Source organism: Callithrix jacchus, chromosome 8 (genome assembly GCF_049354715.1).
Source record: "Callithrix jacchus isolate 240 chromosome 8, calJac240_pri, whole genome shotgun sequence".
Taxonomy (NCBI): domain Eukaryota; kingdom Metazoa; phylum Chordata; class Mammalia; order Primates; family Cebidae; genus Callithrix; species Callithrix jacchus.
The window spans coordinates 10,684,234-10,699,465 of NC_133509.1; the positions used below are offsets into that span (position 1 = coordinate 10,684,234).

At 45.6% G+C, this 15,232-nt stretch overlaps 1 protein-coding gene and 1 long non-coding RNA gene across 2 annotated transcripts in view; both read right to left on the reverse strand.

Moving 5' to 3' along the window:
* DAPK2 (death associated protein kinase 2) overlaps window positions 1-15,232 on the reverse strand; it is a 271,914-nt gene that overhangs the window by 92,836 nt on the left and 163,846 nt on the right. The gene's annotated exons all lie outside the window — the stretch shown is intronic.
* LOC144577278 (uncharacterized) lies at window positions 665-5,459 on the reverse strand. Its single transcript, XR_013520718.1, has 2 exons — window positions 5,371-5,459; window positions 665-2,165 (listed from the first exon to the last, which is right to left on the reverse strand). It is a non-coding gene; the product is annotated as an uncharacterized LOC144577278 (long non-coding RNA).

Consider the following 15,232-nt stretch of genomic DNA (forward strand, 5'->3'; position numbering starts at 1 on the left):
TTTCCAAGGGTTGTGGCTCATCCCTCCAACTATGCAGTAACCTGTCCCAAGTAAGAAGAGTATCTGGTCAGACACAGTGACTCATGTCTGTAATTCCCAGCACTTTGGGAGGCCAAGGATGGCGGATCGCTTGAGGCCAGGTGTTCAAGCCTGGCCCACATGGCAAACCCCGTCTCTACTAAAAATACAAAAATTAGCTGGGCATGGTGGTGTGCTCCTGTAATCCCAGCTACCTGGGAGGCCAAGGCAGGAGAACTGCTTGAATTCAGGAGGCAGAGGTTGCAGTGAGCCAATATTGCACCTCTGCACTCTAGCCTGGGTGACAGAAAGAGACTATCTTTCAAAAACACAAAGGTATCTCTCCTTCTGGAGTCTCCCTCCTCTACCCCAGCCTAGCTGTTGGCTAAAGCCCCATGTCATCTATGATAACGTCTCAAGGCCTGGTTATCAAAACACAAAAACACAAGCATTCAGGCCCTGGATTTAGGGCCACGTACTTGTCTCCTGTATGTCTGGCTGGGGAAGGGTAGAAGGATGACTGAAGGAAGGGCTGGGGAGAGGAGTTAATCGCTGTGTCAAATTTGCCTCAAGATGAGGTACAAGACAAGGAAGGGAATTTATGTTCACTGAACATTTATTAGGCAGTTGATTTCATTCTAAACGCTTTAGTTTAAACATGCTATTTTATTTTATTTATTTATTTATTTTAATTTTTTTTTTTTTTTTTGAAACGGAGTTTCGCTCTTGTTACCCAGGCTGGAGTGCAATGGTGCAATCTCGGCTCACCGCAACCTCCGGCCCCCTGGGTTCAGGCAATTCTCCTGCCTCAGCCTCCCGAGTAGCTGGGACTACAGGCACGCGCCACCGTGCCCAGCTAATTTTTTGTAATTTTTAGTAGAGACGGGGTTTCACCATGTTGACCAGGATGGTCTCGATCTGTTGACCTCGTGATCCACCCGCCTCGGCCTCCCAAAGTGCTGGGATTACAGGCTTGAGCCACCGCGCCCGGCCCCATGCTATTTTATTTAATGCTCCCCAAAACCTTCACTTTATAATTGAGGAAATCAAAGCACAGAGAGTTAAGATAATCTGCCTGAGGTGTTTGTCCTGAGGCCATACTTTCCATGAGTATCCACATGTGGGGATACTAAGGCAGACCTGGATTTTGAGACTGGGGGCACTGCTCTGAAGGAAATCTTTAGCTCAAGGACCCCCCCTCATCCACTGTACCACAGTGTAAGACACTTTGATGTTACCTTTCTTCCTTTCCTCTCTCCCTCACATTGGTCAGACCTGCATTGTAGTCTGATGGCTCTCTCAAGTCTTTCCAACTCCCTCTCCGGCTTTGCACACTTACCGAATAATCTCTTGCAGTCTAACCCTGTCTTGGTGTCTGCTACTTAGAAGACCTGGGCTCAGACAGCCACACAGCTAGTGGTGGCTGACTGTGCTTAGACTGACCCCTGTAATCCTTCTTCTGCGCCATGTCCCATCTGCCATGACACAGAAACACTGGGGACTAATGTGAGCTGCTGCCTGGTTTTCTTTAAACAGCACAGGACAGCGCTCCTTAGCCCTCTTCCCTTCCGCAGTTCTCTTGTTTCCTTCCAGAGGGAGGGACTGACCGCCTCTGGAATCTCGAAGATCTCTGTATTCCTGCCTTTGGCGGCTTCTCACTTTTCCCTGAGACTTCAGTGGGGAAGAAAGTCTATGGAGGTTTATTTATACTGTGAGGTGAATCTTCAAGCCTGTTTTATGTCTGTCTCTCAGTTTCAGTTTTTGTTTTTTTTAAGACAGAGTCTCACTCTGTTGCCCAGGCTGGAGTTCAATGGTGCAGTCTCCACTTATTGCAACCTCCGCCTTCTGGGTTCAAGTGATTCTCCTGCCTCAGCCTCCCAAGTAGCTGAGATTACAGGCATGCACCACCACACCTGGTTAAGTTTTGTATTTTTAGTAGAGATGGGGTTTCACCGTGTTGGCCAGGCTGGTCTCGAACTCCTGACCTCAAGTGATTCACCCACCTTGGCCTCCCAAAGTGATGGGATTACAGGTGTGAGCCACCGCACCTGGCCTTCGGTTTCAGTTTTTATTTTGCCTCAGGTCTGAACAATTCCCTCCACAATGACATGTTCCAAGCCTCCTGAGCTCTGCACAGTCTTTGTGACCTGGAAATAAATGAAATAGAAAGTAATCCTGCAGATGGCACAGACACCCCCAACTAAGCAAGCTTCCTGAAAAGCTGTAAAAACAGCTCTTTCTGCAGATTGAATTAAGCTGTATAGTCAAGGGGTAGAGGGACTCCCTGTCTCAAAGAATCCTGAATCTATGGATTATTTCCTCTTTTTTCCTCCAGATCCAGACTATACAGAGTGGTATACTAGATAAATATTTTTAGTGTGAAAAAATGATTATTTTTAATGGGGTCATTTTACAAGTTCAGATTTCTCATGACCAGTTTCTGGAAAGCAGAAACAATCTGAACCTATAACATGATTAATATTATGAGACAATCTGAACTTATAACATGGTTAATAATATGAAAAATCTGAACCTATAACATGATTAATATTATGAGACAATCTGAACCTATAACATGGTTAATAATATGAGACAATCTGAACCTATAACATGGTTAATAATATGAGACAATCTGAACCTATAACATGATTAATAATATGAGACAATCTGAACCTATAACATGGTTAATAATATGAAAAATCTGAACCTATAACATGGTTAATAATATGAGACAATCTGAACCTATAACATGGTTAATATTATGAGACAATCTGAACCTATAACATGGTTAATAATATGAGACAATCTGAACCTATAACATGGTTAATAATATGAGACAATCTGAACCTATAACATGGTTAATAACATGAGACAATCTGAACCTATACCATGGTTAATAATATGAAAAATCTGAACCTATAACATGGTTAATAATATGAGACAATCTGAACCTATAACATGGTTAATAACATGAGACAATCTGAACCTATAACATGGTTAATAATATGAAAAATCTGAACCTATAACATGGTTAATAATATGAGACAATCTGAACCTATAACATGGTTAATATTATGAGACAATCTGAACCTATAACATGGTTAATAATATGAAAAATCTGAACCTATAACATGGTTAATAATATGAGACAATCTGAACCTATAACATGGTTAATATTATGAGACAATCTGAACCTATAACATGGTTAATAATATGAAAAATCTGAACCTATAACATGGTTAATAATATGAGACAATCTGAACCTATAACATGGTTAATAATATGAGACAATCTGAACCTATAACATGGTTAATAATATGAAAAATCTGAACCTATAACATGGTTAATAACATGAGACAATCTGAACCTATAACACGGTTAATAATATGAGACAATCTGAACCTATAACATGGTTAATAATATGAGACAATCTGAACCTATAACATGGTTAATAATATGAGACAATCTGAACCTATAACATGGTTAATAATATGAGACAATCTGAACCTATAACATGGTTAATAATATGAAAAATCTGAACCTATAACATGGTTAATAATATGAGACAATCTGAACCTATAACATGGTTAATAATATGAGACAATCTGAACCTATAGCATGGTTAATAATGAGACAATCTGAACCTATAACATGGTTAATAATATGAGACAATCTGAACCTATAACATGGTTAATAATATGAGACAATCTGAACCTATAACATGGTTAATAATATGAGACAATCTGAACCTATAACATGGTTAATAATGAGACAATCTGAACCTATAACATGGTTAATAATGAGACAATCTGAACCTATAACATGGTTAATAATATGAGACAATCTGAACCTATAACATGGTTAATAATATGAGACAATCTGAACCTATAACATGGTTAATAATGAGACAATCTGAACCTATAACATGGTTAATAATATGAGACAATCTGAACCTATAACATGGTTAATAATATGAGACAATCTGAACCTATAACATGGTTAATAATATGAGACAATCTGAACCTATAACATGGTTAATAATATGAAAAATCTGAACCTATAACATGGTTAATAATATGAATATTATTATCAAAGTAACAAAATCATGATGTGAAATTCTTCCTGCTTTCAGAAATATATAGAGGCCACTAAGCCTGTATATTAAATCTGTGAATTCTAAATAGCCCTAGCTACAGTCTCAAGGCTTTAGGTTGAGGAAATGAACATGAGTGTTTTTAAAGACTCCTGGAAGGGCCAGGCGCAGTGGCTCATACCTGTAATCCCAGCACTTTGGGAGGCTGAGGCAGGATGATCACCTGAGGTTGGGAGTTTGAGACCAGCCTGATCAATGTGGAGAAACCCTATCTCTACTAAAAATACATAATTAGCCAGGCATAGTGGTGCGTGCCTATAATCCCAGCTACTTGGGAGGCTGAGGTAGGAGAATCACTTGAACCCAAGAGGCAGAGTTTGCAGTGAGCCGAGGTTTGCGCCACTGCACTCCAGCCTGGGCAACAAGAGCAAAAAACTCCATCTCAGAAAAAAAAAACTCTTGGGAAGAAAGGAGAGGACGCCTCGACTAAAAATGCACTGCGCTTGGATACCCTGAGGCCAATCTCCATGGGTTTTATGCTCTTGTCCACCAAGAACATAAACACCTTTCTACAGGGTGGCCCTTTCTGACGGCAGCCAGATAATGTCAGCCTGGATTGCTCCGGCATATTATGACTGCCAAGGAGTCCAGCCATGGCCTAGAAGAAAGGAGTCGTAGCGTTAACTGGCTGTTACAAGAATGCTGACAAACCAGAAAGGAGAGGACGTCAGGCCCACGTGATGAATGCTCAGAATTATACCCTAGGGTTTCAAAACACAAATGCCCCCAGGCCTGGGCCATGCTACCCTAGTCACTATTTTACCTTTTTGTTTTTTTTTGAGATGGGGTCTTACTCTGTCACCCAGGCTGGAGTGCCACGGTGCGATCATGGCTCACTGCTGCCTCAGCCTCCTGAGCTCAGGTGATCCTCCCAACTGAGCCTCCTGAGTAGCTGGGACTACAGGCACATGCTACCACACCCAGCTAATTGATGTATTTTGCCATGTTGCCCAGTCTGGTCTCAAACTCCTGGGCTCAAGTGATCTGCCTGCCTTAGCCTCCCAAAGTGCTGGGATTACAGGAGTGAGCCACTGTGCCCTGCCCATATTTTTCTTTTCTATCTAAATCCTATCCATCCCTTAAAGTCCAGTTCAATTTTCACCTCCTCCATGAAGCCCTCTGTGGCTACCCCATTCCACAATGACCCCTAGGCTGTCTCCAGCTTCCTGGGACACTGTTCTGTACAACATGGCACTTACAGGTGTAAGTCCATTTGTGTAGCATTTGTCTCCACAACTTGATTGCAAGTTTCTAGAGAGCAATAGTTTACGTGTTCTCCTCAGTTCCTGGAATACAGTAAATCAACACTTGTAGGTTTGGATATACAGTAAGCACGCAATAAATGACTGTTGATCTGGCATCCAATAGATGCTCAATAAATACCTATTAGTTTGGTATACAGAAAGTGCTAAATAAACATCTGCTAGCTTGGTACACAATGGAGCTCAGTAAGTGATTGGCTTGATCTATTAGGTTTTTTTTTGAAATGGAGTTTCATTCTTGTTACCCAGGCTGGAGTGCAATGGTGCGATCTCAGCTCACTGCAACCTCCACCTCCTGGGTTCAGGCAATTCTCCTGCCTCAGCCTCCTGAGTAGCTGGGATTACAGGCACGCGCCACCATGCCCAGCTAATTTTTTTTTGTATTTTTAGCAGAGACGGGGTTCCACCATGTTGACCAGGATGGTCTTGACCTCGTGATCCACCCGCCATGGCCTCCCAAAGTGCTGGGATTACAGGCTTGAGCCACTGCGCCCGGCCCTCTATTAGGGTTTTTTGAGTCTCCTTTTTGTTGAGGGCTGGCTAAGCCAAGCGGGCATCAGGCAGCCAGCAGGAAGCTGGTGGGAAGATAGCTACAACAGGAGCGCTCCCCACAGCAGGCCAAAGTGGGGAGTGAACAGATAGGGAAAACCCAAGCCAAATTCTTGAGAGGGACTAAGAGTCAAGGTCTGGAGAGCCCAGACATAAGCATCAGTTCCTAAGAAGCACCTTCCAATAACTTCCAATAGCACCACGTCAGTGAAGCCTTTCCTGACCTCACTATCCAAAGTAGCCATCCCTTGCCCTGTCACTGTCGCACTCGCCCGTCTTCCTTCTTAGCATCCACACTACTTGATATTAGCATTCCCCCCGTACCGGGCACCCACCCCACCTCCACAGTAGAATGTAACCCCTGCAAGTAAAGACTTCCTTGTTCATCCACACTTGCCTTGTTCACCAACATAACTCCAGGGCTAGAAGAGTGCCAGCACACAGTAGGTGCTCAATAAATACATCCTGAATGAATGACAGGATGAACTGAGAGAAGTCAAGAGAAAGGAGGTCAGCAGGAAATAAATTCAGACAGATCTGGATGGGAACTAGCAAGGGCCTGGCCTCTGGGAAGAACCGCCCAGGAGCCCGTGTGGGTGTTTTCCACCTTTCTTTATGAGCCTGTAGGTGCCATAAATGGTCGTGTCTGGTTCTCTTAAAGGGACAGAGAAGAAAAAAGAGAGGGTCAGCCTACTCCTTTAACATTAGTTCTATCCTCAGGCCCAGGCACGGTGGCTCACGCTTATAATCTCAGCATTTTGGGAGGCTGAGGTGGGTGGAGCTCTGAGCTCAGAAGTTCAAGACCAGCCTGGGTAACATGGCAAAACCCAGTCTTTAAAAACTTAGGGGGGTATATGCTGGTGCACAAATGTGTTCCCACCTACTTGGGAGGCTGAGATGGGAGAACCACTTGAGCCTGGGAAGCAGAGGTTACAGTGAGCTGGGATTGTGCCATTGCACTCCAGCTTGGGTGACAGAATGAGAGCCTGTCTTAAACAAACAAACATCACATTAGTTCTATCCTCTAACTATAAAATTCTACGATGGCTCCACTTTCTCAACCTTGGAGGGCCTGCAGGATACTCTCTAGTGGATAACATAAAAGCATCTCACAAAGCACATCATGTTTGCTTTATTATACAAGTAGTAAGCAATAAACTGGGTGGGTACTCAGCATATACTCACTCCCTTCCCACTCCCACCATGGGTGGCAGATACTTTCCTGCCCCATTGGTGTAGGGTTTGGCCATAGGACTTGCTTTAGCCAATGAAATGTTATGAAATGAGGTAAACAGAGGCTTTATACGTGCTTGTGCATTTTGGCTTGGCTCTTGGGCTCTGGCAAGCCGAAGGAGAAGCAAGCTTTGAATAGCTGTTGCCCCTTCAGCCAGAGCCCCAGAATGAAGCCACATGGGACATACAGCCTGACCTGCAGTGAGGAGCCAGGCCCAGTCCAACTGCAATTTTTTTTTTTTTTTTTTGAGAGACAGAATCTTGAACTATTGCCTGGTCTGGGGTACAGTGGCACCATCTCGGCTCACTGCAACCTCCGTCTCCCAGGTTCAAGAGATTCTCCTGCCTCAACCTCCCAAGTAGCTGGGATTACAGGCATATGCTACCACACCCGGCTAATTTTTTGTAGTTTTAGTAAAGACGGGTTTCACCATGTTGGTCAGGTGGGCCTCAAACTCCTGACCTCAGGTGATCCACCCACCACAGCCTCCCAAAGTGCTGGAGTTACAGGCGTGAGCCACTGCGCCCAGCCCCAGCCGCATTTGACTGATTTAGGTTGGGCATGGCAGGCCGCTCTGTCTCAGCCCTGCTATGCTCAACCTGTCAGTCAAATTGCAGTTGATCTGCAGACCTCCGAGCTTGAGAATAAATCCTCATGTTGTAATCTACTGAGATTTGGGACTAGTTATGCAGTATTATGGTGGCAATAGCTAACAATTCTATATTTACTGTAGAAAAAAATTAAAAATATAGGTAAGTGAACAGGGAAAAATACTACACTGTTAGCATCACTACGCTCTTGGTTATTTTTCTGTATTTCACAGCAAAGAAGGCCTGGTGTATATATCTTTGTTTTTTTTTTTTTATAATCTGCTTTTTCTTTTCCTTTTTTTTTTTTTTTTTTGAGACAGAGTCTTGCTTTGTCACTCAGGCTAGAGTGCAGTGGCACGATCTCAGCTCGCTGCAACCTCTGCCTACCGGGTTCAAGTGATTTTCCTGCCTCAGCCTCCTGAGTAGCTGGAACTACAGGCGCTCGCCACCATGCCAGGCTAATTTTTGTATTTTAGTAAGGACAGGATTTCACCATATTGGCCAGGCTGGTCTCAAACTCCTGACCTTGTGATCTGCCTGCCTTGATCTCCCAAAGTGCTGGGATTACAGGTGTGAGCCACCGCACCTGGCCTTGTAATCTTCTTTTTCCTACCCATGTATCATGAGCATCTTTCTGAGGCCATAAGCTTTGCAGCATTGCTTCATCACCCCTCCCAGCAACTTACAAGACAGGCGCAGGTGCAACCATATTTGCCCAAGTTCACACCTCTAGGAATGAGCAGAGCCCATTCTGACTCCAGGCTCAGTATTCTTTCTACCAGGCAGGTGTTCTCTTGGGACCTCATTAGCATTTTTGTCACCTGGCAAGGTCAGCTCTTTCCTCAAGGAGGAGAAAGTGAAACCTTTATCTTACCTGGAAGGAGAACAGAAGTGTTTGATTCCCTTGATTCACCTGATCCCAGGGGCTGCAACAGGCCCCAGCTCCAGAGACCTACTGCCAACCTCTCACCACAAACATCTAGGGGAACATTTGTTTCTGCTTTAGGGCATAGTGGGGCCAGAGCAAGTGGTCGGTAAGTATTTTCTGATGCCCACAAGTTTCTAGTTTCATCTGAGGCTTTTTTTTTTTTGAGATGGAGTCTTGCTTAGTTGCCCAGGCTGCGGTGCAGTGGCTCGATCCCGGCTCACTGCAACCTCCGCCTTCTGGGTTGAAGTGATTCTCTTGCCCCAGCCTCCTGGGTAGCTGGGATTACAGGCACACACTACCATGCCTGACCTCAGGTGATCCACCCACTTCAGCCTCCCAAAGTGTTGGGATTACAGGTTGTGAGGCACTGTGCCCAGCCTTAAATGTGTAAAGTATCTTGCACAGTGTCTGGCACATATGAGGTAACAAATATGACCAAGTTTTCCCTGAGAATTAGCGGCAGAGCCAGGACTAGAGTCCAGGTCTCTGGGTTCTATGCCCCAGACATGATTCTTTGATCTCTTGCTGGCAGCAGGGAGCAGCTAGTGCCCAAACTAACCCTTGGCGATGAGGACAGTGGCTGGTTGAGTCCACAGGGGACCTACCAGGCACACACTCCCTCAGGATTCTGGTTGCCAAGGCTGCCTCTCACTGGGACTTGAGCGTGATGTGTTCTCTCTCCCCTGGGCCAGGAGCAGCTTTGTGCAGGCAGGGGCAGGCTCCCTAGGGCCAGCCCCCCACCAGCCCCCCACCAGCCCCCACCAGGCTCCAGGAATATCAACAGAAGGCTAGCTTAGAGGCAGCTCCCAAAATGCCCACCCCAGGGACCCAGATCTCAACAGCTGTGCCCTGAGAGTCAGCAGGGACAAGGGACCTCTTCAGAGAGCTGCCCCTGTGGGGTGTGAGCCACCCACAGCACCCCTAGGGACCCCAATCCTCAGCAAAACTTGAGAGGACACTGCGAGACCCAAATTACAGCCTGTGAGAGTCCCCTGCTGAGCTGGGAAGCCTCATTCTCCATTTCTTTTTTTTGAGATGGAGTCTCTCACTGTTGCCCAGGATGGAGTGCAGTGGCATGATCTCGGCTCACTGCAACCTCCATCTCCTGGGTTCAAGCTATTCTCCTGCCTTAGACTCCCACATAGCTGGAATGACAGGTGTGTGCCACCACGCCCAGCGAATTTTTAATTTTTAGGGGAGATGGAATTTCACCCTGTTGCCAGGCTGGTCTCAAACTCCTGACCTCAAGTGATCTACCTGCCTCCAACTCCCAAAGTTCTGTGATTACAGGTGTGAGCCACCCTACCCGGCTATTTCTTATTATAAATATAATACATGTTCATTGAAAAATACATTAATGTATATAAAGGCAATAAAGTCCTACATATGATATATGTACAGCATATATTTTTATGGACTCATGACATACATACAATGCCACCGTTACTATTTCAGCATATAGACTTACAGTTATTTGCTAAGTATGGTTTTTAATTTATTTTTATTTATTTACTTTTTTGAGACAGGGTCTTATTTCCCCCACACAGGCTGGAGAGCAGTGGCACAATCTCAGCTCACTGCAGCCTCAACTTCCCAGGGCTCAGATGATTCTTCTACCTCAGCCTCCCAAGTGGCTGGTACTACAGGTACATGCCACTATGCCCAGCTACTTTTTTGCAGAGTTGAGGTTTTGCCAGGTTGCCCAGGCTGGTCTCAAACTCCTGGGGTCAAGCGATCCTCTCGCCTCGACCTCTCAAAGTACTGAGATTACGGGCGCGAGCCACTGTGCCTGGCCTAAGTATGGTTTTTTAAACGTACATTTAGATATGTTCCTCAATATGTTATATCCCAGCCATCCTGAGGCTGTTAGTGGCATGCCTCCCGAGGCAAACACAGAAGGAAGGGAGGTTTCTGCAATCAGGAATCCAGGCTCCCTTGGGGTGCAAATCTCAAACCCTTAGAAGCCAGATCAGTTTGTGGCTGGGGGCAGAGAAGAACAGGGGATGTCCAGGAGCATGTGGGAAATGGAGAAGGTGACCTCCTGGAAGCAGGGGGAAAAGGGAATTCCTAGTTATTGAAGACCTACTATGTGCCAGGTCAGAGATGGTGAACTGGTCACACCTAAGTTCTCCCCCATCTCACCCAGTAGAGACAGCTGGTTGACACCTCTCTGGGCAGATACAATCAGTAACTGACGTTGCCACTGAGTTGCTGGAATCTCAGTTTGTTGCCCCTTTTGGTAGTGTTCTCCTTTTACAATGAGGAAGCCAAGGTTCAGAGAGATTAAGTCCCCTCCTCTAAAGCACTCAGTGGCCAGGATTCAAATCCCGTCTGCTAGAATCCAAAGCCTGAATTCCCCTTCCCTGCTCAAGCCTGGAGGCCTGGGATGAGTTCTCTGGCAGCGGCCTCTGGGAGATCCACAGTACTTCAGGAAGAATCTCCCTTCATTCCCATTCCTACCACTAGAATCAACACCAGGGCCTTGTGCTGGGCAACCAGGCACCTTTAACTCCTGCTCCTTAGAACAAGGCTGGCAGAGTCTCCCCGCCCCCACCTCACACCAACCACCCACCATCTCCTGCCCTCAAGGATCACAGAACCCATGCAGATGCCATGGAGACAAGCTGGGGATGGGAGGGGCAGACTACTAAGGCCCAGTGCTGCCACATCCTTGCCTTGACCTCTGGTCTGACCTGGAGTCAACCAGGCAGGATAGGGAAGGAGGCTCTTGGGAACTTCCCAGTGAAACTTACAGGGAAATGTCCCGGCTTTAGGGGAAATTCCCAAAAGAAACAGTTCAACTAAACTACTTTCTATGGTCCGAGGCCATCGCATGGTCATGACTGGCTGTGAGTGAGACAGAGAAAGGCAAGACTTGGGGCCACATCTTGGATCCCCCTGGGAAAGAGGATATTATTAACCTATATTTGAATTCTAGTGTGAATAAGTCCCCCTATTCATTTTTCCAGAAGCTAAGGAAAGCGCTTACAAGGTTACAATTTTTTTTTAATTTTTGAGGCAGGGTCTTACTCTATTGCCCAGTGGAGGGCAGTGGCACGATCTTGGCTCACTGCAGCCTCCACCTCCTCAGCCTCCCAAGTAGCAGGGATTACAGGTACCCACTACCATACCTGACTAATTTTTGTATATTTAGTAGAGACGGGGTTTTACCATGTTGGCCAGGCTTGGTCTCAAACTCCTGAACTCAAATGATCCACCTGCCTCAGCCTCCCAAAGTGCTGGGATTACAGGCATGAGCCACTGCAACCCAGCCCAGAGGTTATAACTTTTTGAATTGCAGACATGTGTGAAAAATCAGGCCTTGGTGATAACCTTGAGCAGTAGGATGTAAATAACTCCAACCTCCTTAGCGTTCTGATAATGGAACACTAAGCATAAGACCTTCTGGTCAGCAGGTACCCATTTGGGAGGCTGCAACAGATTGTGGTTTCTTCCACTTGTCACCTGAGTGACTTAGGATGAATAACCTACCCCTCCGAGTCTCAGCTTTCTCATCCCCAAAGTGGGGAAGTGAAAAGGGCAAAGTTGTTTAAACCATGGATGGAGCTGCCTGACAAAGACACTTGGCATGCGATAGGAGCTCGGCCATCCTACTGGCCAGCCTGCTTTTGTAGAGCAAAGAGGTGTAGTACCTTTCCCTCACCCATTCCAAGGTCCACAGCCAACAGCCCCATGACAAGAAACAGATTAACAAGAGAAAAGCTTGACACGTTTATGTAACGTATGCTTTAAGTGATATGAGAGCCTTCAGAAATGAAGACCCAGAGACAAAGGAAAACTGTATTTTTAAGCTTAGGTCCAGTAAAGGATAGCCAGCCATGTAGAAATGTGGTTGGAAAGAAGGGTGTGATCTAATGGTGATACCCTGAAGGCGGAACCCAGCAAGGCCTCTAGTTCAGATTCTCCATGGCCTCTCTGTGTAGTGTTCTTTCCTTCCTAATTAAGCGGCAGGATCCCTGTGGCATGAGGATATTCCAGGGAGATGGGAGAAGGTTAAAGAGTGACCTTTCGAGGGAATGATCCAAGATGGCCGATCGCTAACATTTCGGGATTGCAGCTCTCAGTGAAAGCGCAGAGAACTAGAGGACGCCACACTTTCAGACAAATTCTGGTCGCTCATGGAGCAGAAGATCCCCAGTGGAGGAGCCACATGGGTTGCCAGCTTGACTCTTGTGGCCGGCGCAGCGGTTTCGCCAGCACCTCAGTGCAGCAGCTCTCAGCACAGAGTAAACAGGGCTGGCTCCCCTTCTGACCGAGGTTTGGAGGACCCACACGGGCCCCCAGCATGACTGCTGAGGCCGGCGCAGCGGCTGTGACGGCACCTCGGTGCGGCAGCTCTCGGCGCAGAGTAAACGAGACTGGTTCCCCTTCTGACTGAGGTTTGGAGCCTGGGGAAGGCAGAGTTGCCCATTACGGACACAAGAAGGAAGCCAGACAGGAGAATCCTGGGCAGAAAAGCACCATCAGTCTTAACGCCGCCGTTCTGGCCCTGGGAACTAACAACTTGGACGTCCACTCAAGAGACCTAATCTGAAAGTTGGTAATTTCAAAGACGACAGGAGGATAAATTTACAATGATGGGAAGAAACCAGCGTAAAAAGGCTGAGAATACTCAAAATCAGAATGCCTCTCCCTCTAAAGATGATCACAGTTCCACATCAATAATGGAACAAGGCTTGATGGAGAACGAGTGCATCCCAATAACAGAATCACTCTTCAAGGAATGGATAATAACAAACTTCAGTGAGTTAAAAGAACATGTTGTAGCCCAACGTAAAGAAACCAAGAACTTTGAAAAAAGGTTTGATGAAATCCTATTGAGAATAGTCAACTTAGAGAGGAATATAAATGAATTAATGGAACTGAAGAATACAGTGCAGGAACTCTGAGAAGTATGCACAGGTTTAAACACTCGAATTATTCAAGCAGAAGAAAGGATATCAGAGGTCAAATTCCAACTTAATGAAATAAAACGAGAAGACAAGATTAGAGAAAAAAGGATAAAAAGGAATGAGCAAAGTCTCCAAGAAATGTGGGACTATGTGAAAAGACCAAATTTACGTTTGATAGGTGTACCTGAATGCGACGGAGAGAATGAATCCAAGCTGGAAAATACCCTTCAGGATATTATTCAGGAAAATTTTCCTAAACTAGCAAAGCAGGACAATATTCAACCCCAGGTAATACAGAGAACACCACAAAGATATTCCTTAAGAAGAGCAACCCCAAGGCACATAATCGTTAGATTCACCAGGGTTGAAATGAAGGAGAAAATACTAAGGGAAGCCAGAGAGAAAGGCCAGGTTACCCACAAAGGCAAGCCTATCAGACTTAGAGCAGATCTCTCAGCAGAAACTCTACAAGCCAGAAGAGAGTGGGGGCCAATATTCAACATCCTCAAAGAATAGAACCTTCAGCCCAGAATTTCATATCCAGCCAAACTAAGCTTCACAACTGAAGGGAAAATAAAATCTTTTATGAACAAGCAAGTACTCAGAGATTTTATTACCAGGCCTGCTTTACAAGAGCTTCTGAAAGAAGCATTACACACAGAAAGAAACAACCAGTATTAGCCTTTCTAAAAATATACCAGAAAGTAAAGAGCATCAACATAAAGAAGAATTTACATCAACGAATGGATAAAACAGCCAGTTAACATCAAATGGCAGTAACCCTAAATTTAAATCGACTAAATCCCCCAATCAAAAGATACAGCCAAGAAGATGGCCGACCACTAACAGCTCAGGATTGTAGCTCCCAGTGAAAGCTCAGAGAACGAGACGACGCCACATCATTAGTCGAATTTTCGTCACTCACCGATTAGCCAATTCCCAGTGGAGGAGCCCCATGGGTCGCCAGCGCGACTCTTGTGGCCGCCGCAGCGGTTTTGCCGGCGTCTCGGCACAGCAGCTCTTCATGCAGAGCCAACAGGACTGCTTCCCCTACTGACCGGAGTTTGGAGCTCCGGGAAGTCAGAGCCGCTTGTTGCGGACTCAAGAGGGAAGCCAGACCAGAGATTCCCGGGCAGAAGAGCACCATCAGTCTTATCGCTGCTATTTAGGCTGCCACAGTGGGTGGCTCGGATCCCAGCACTGGGAATCAATAAGTCGGACGTCGACTCAGAAAACTAATTAAAAAGGCGGTTCATCTACAATGAAGGGAAAAAGACAGCCTAAGAAGGCCGAGTATACCCAAAATCAGAACCCATCAGCAACAGAACAAGCCCTGATGGAAAAGGACTCATCAGCAACCGAACAAGCCCTGATGGAAAAGGACTGTGTTCCATTATCTGAAGTAGGCTTTAAAAGGTGGATGATAAGAAACTTCTGGGAGTTAAAGGAACTTGTTCTAACCCAATGTAAAGAAACTAAGAACTTGGAAAAAAGGTTAGATGAAATGTTGAAAAGAATAGAAAATATAGAGAGGAATACAAATGAACTTATGGAGTTGAAAAATACAACACGAGAACTTAGTGAA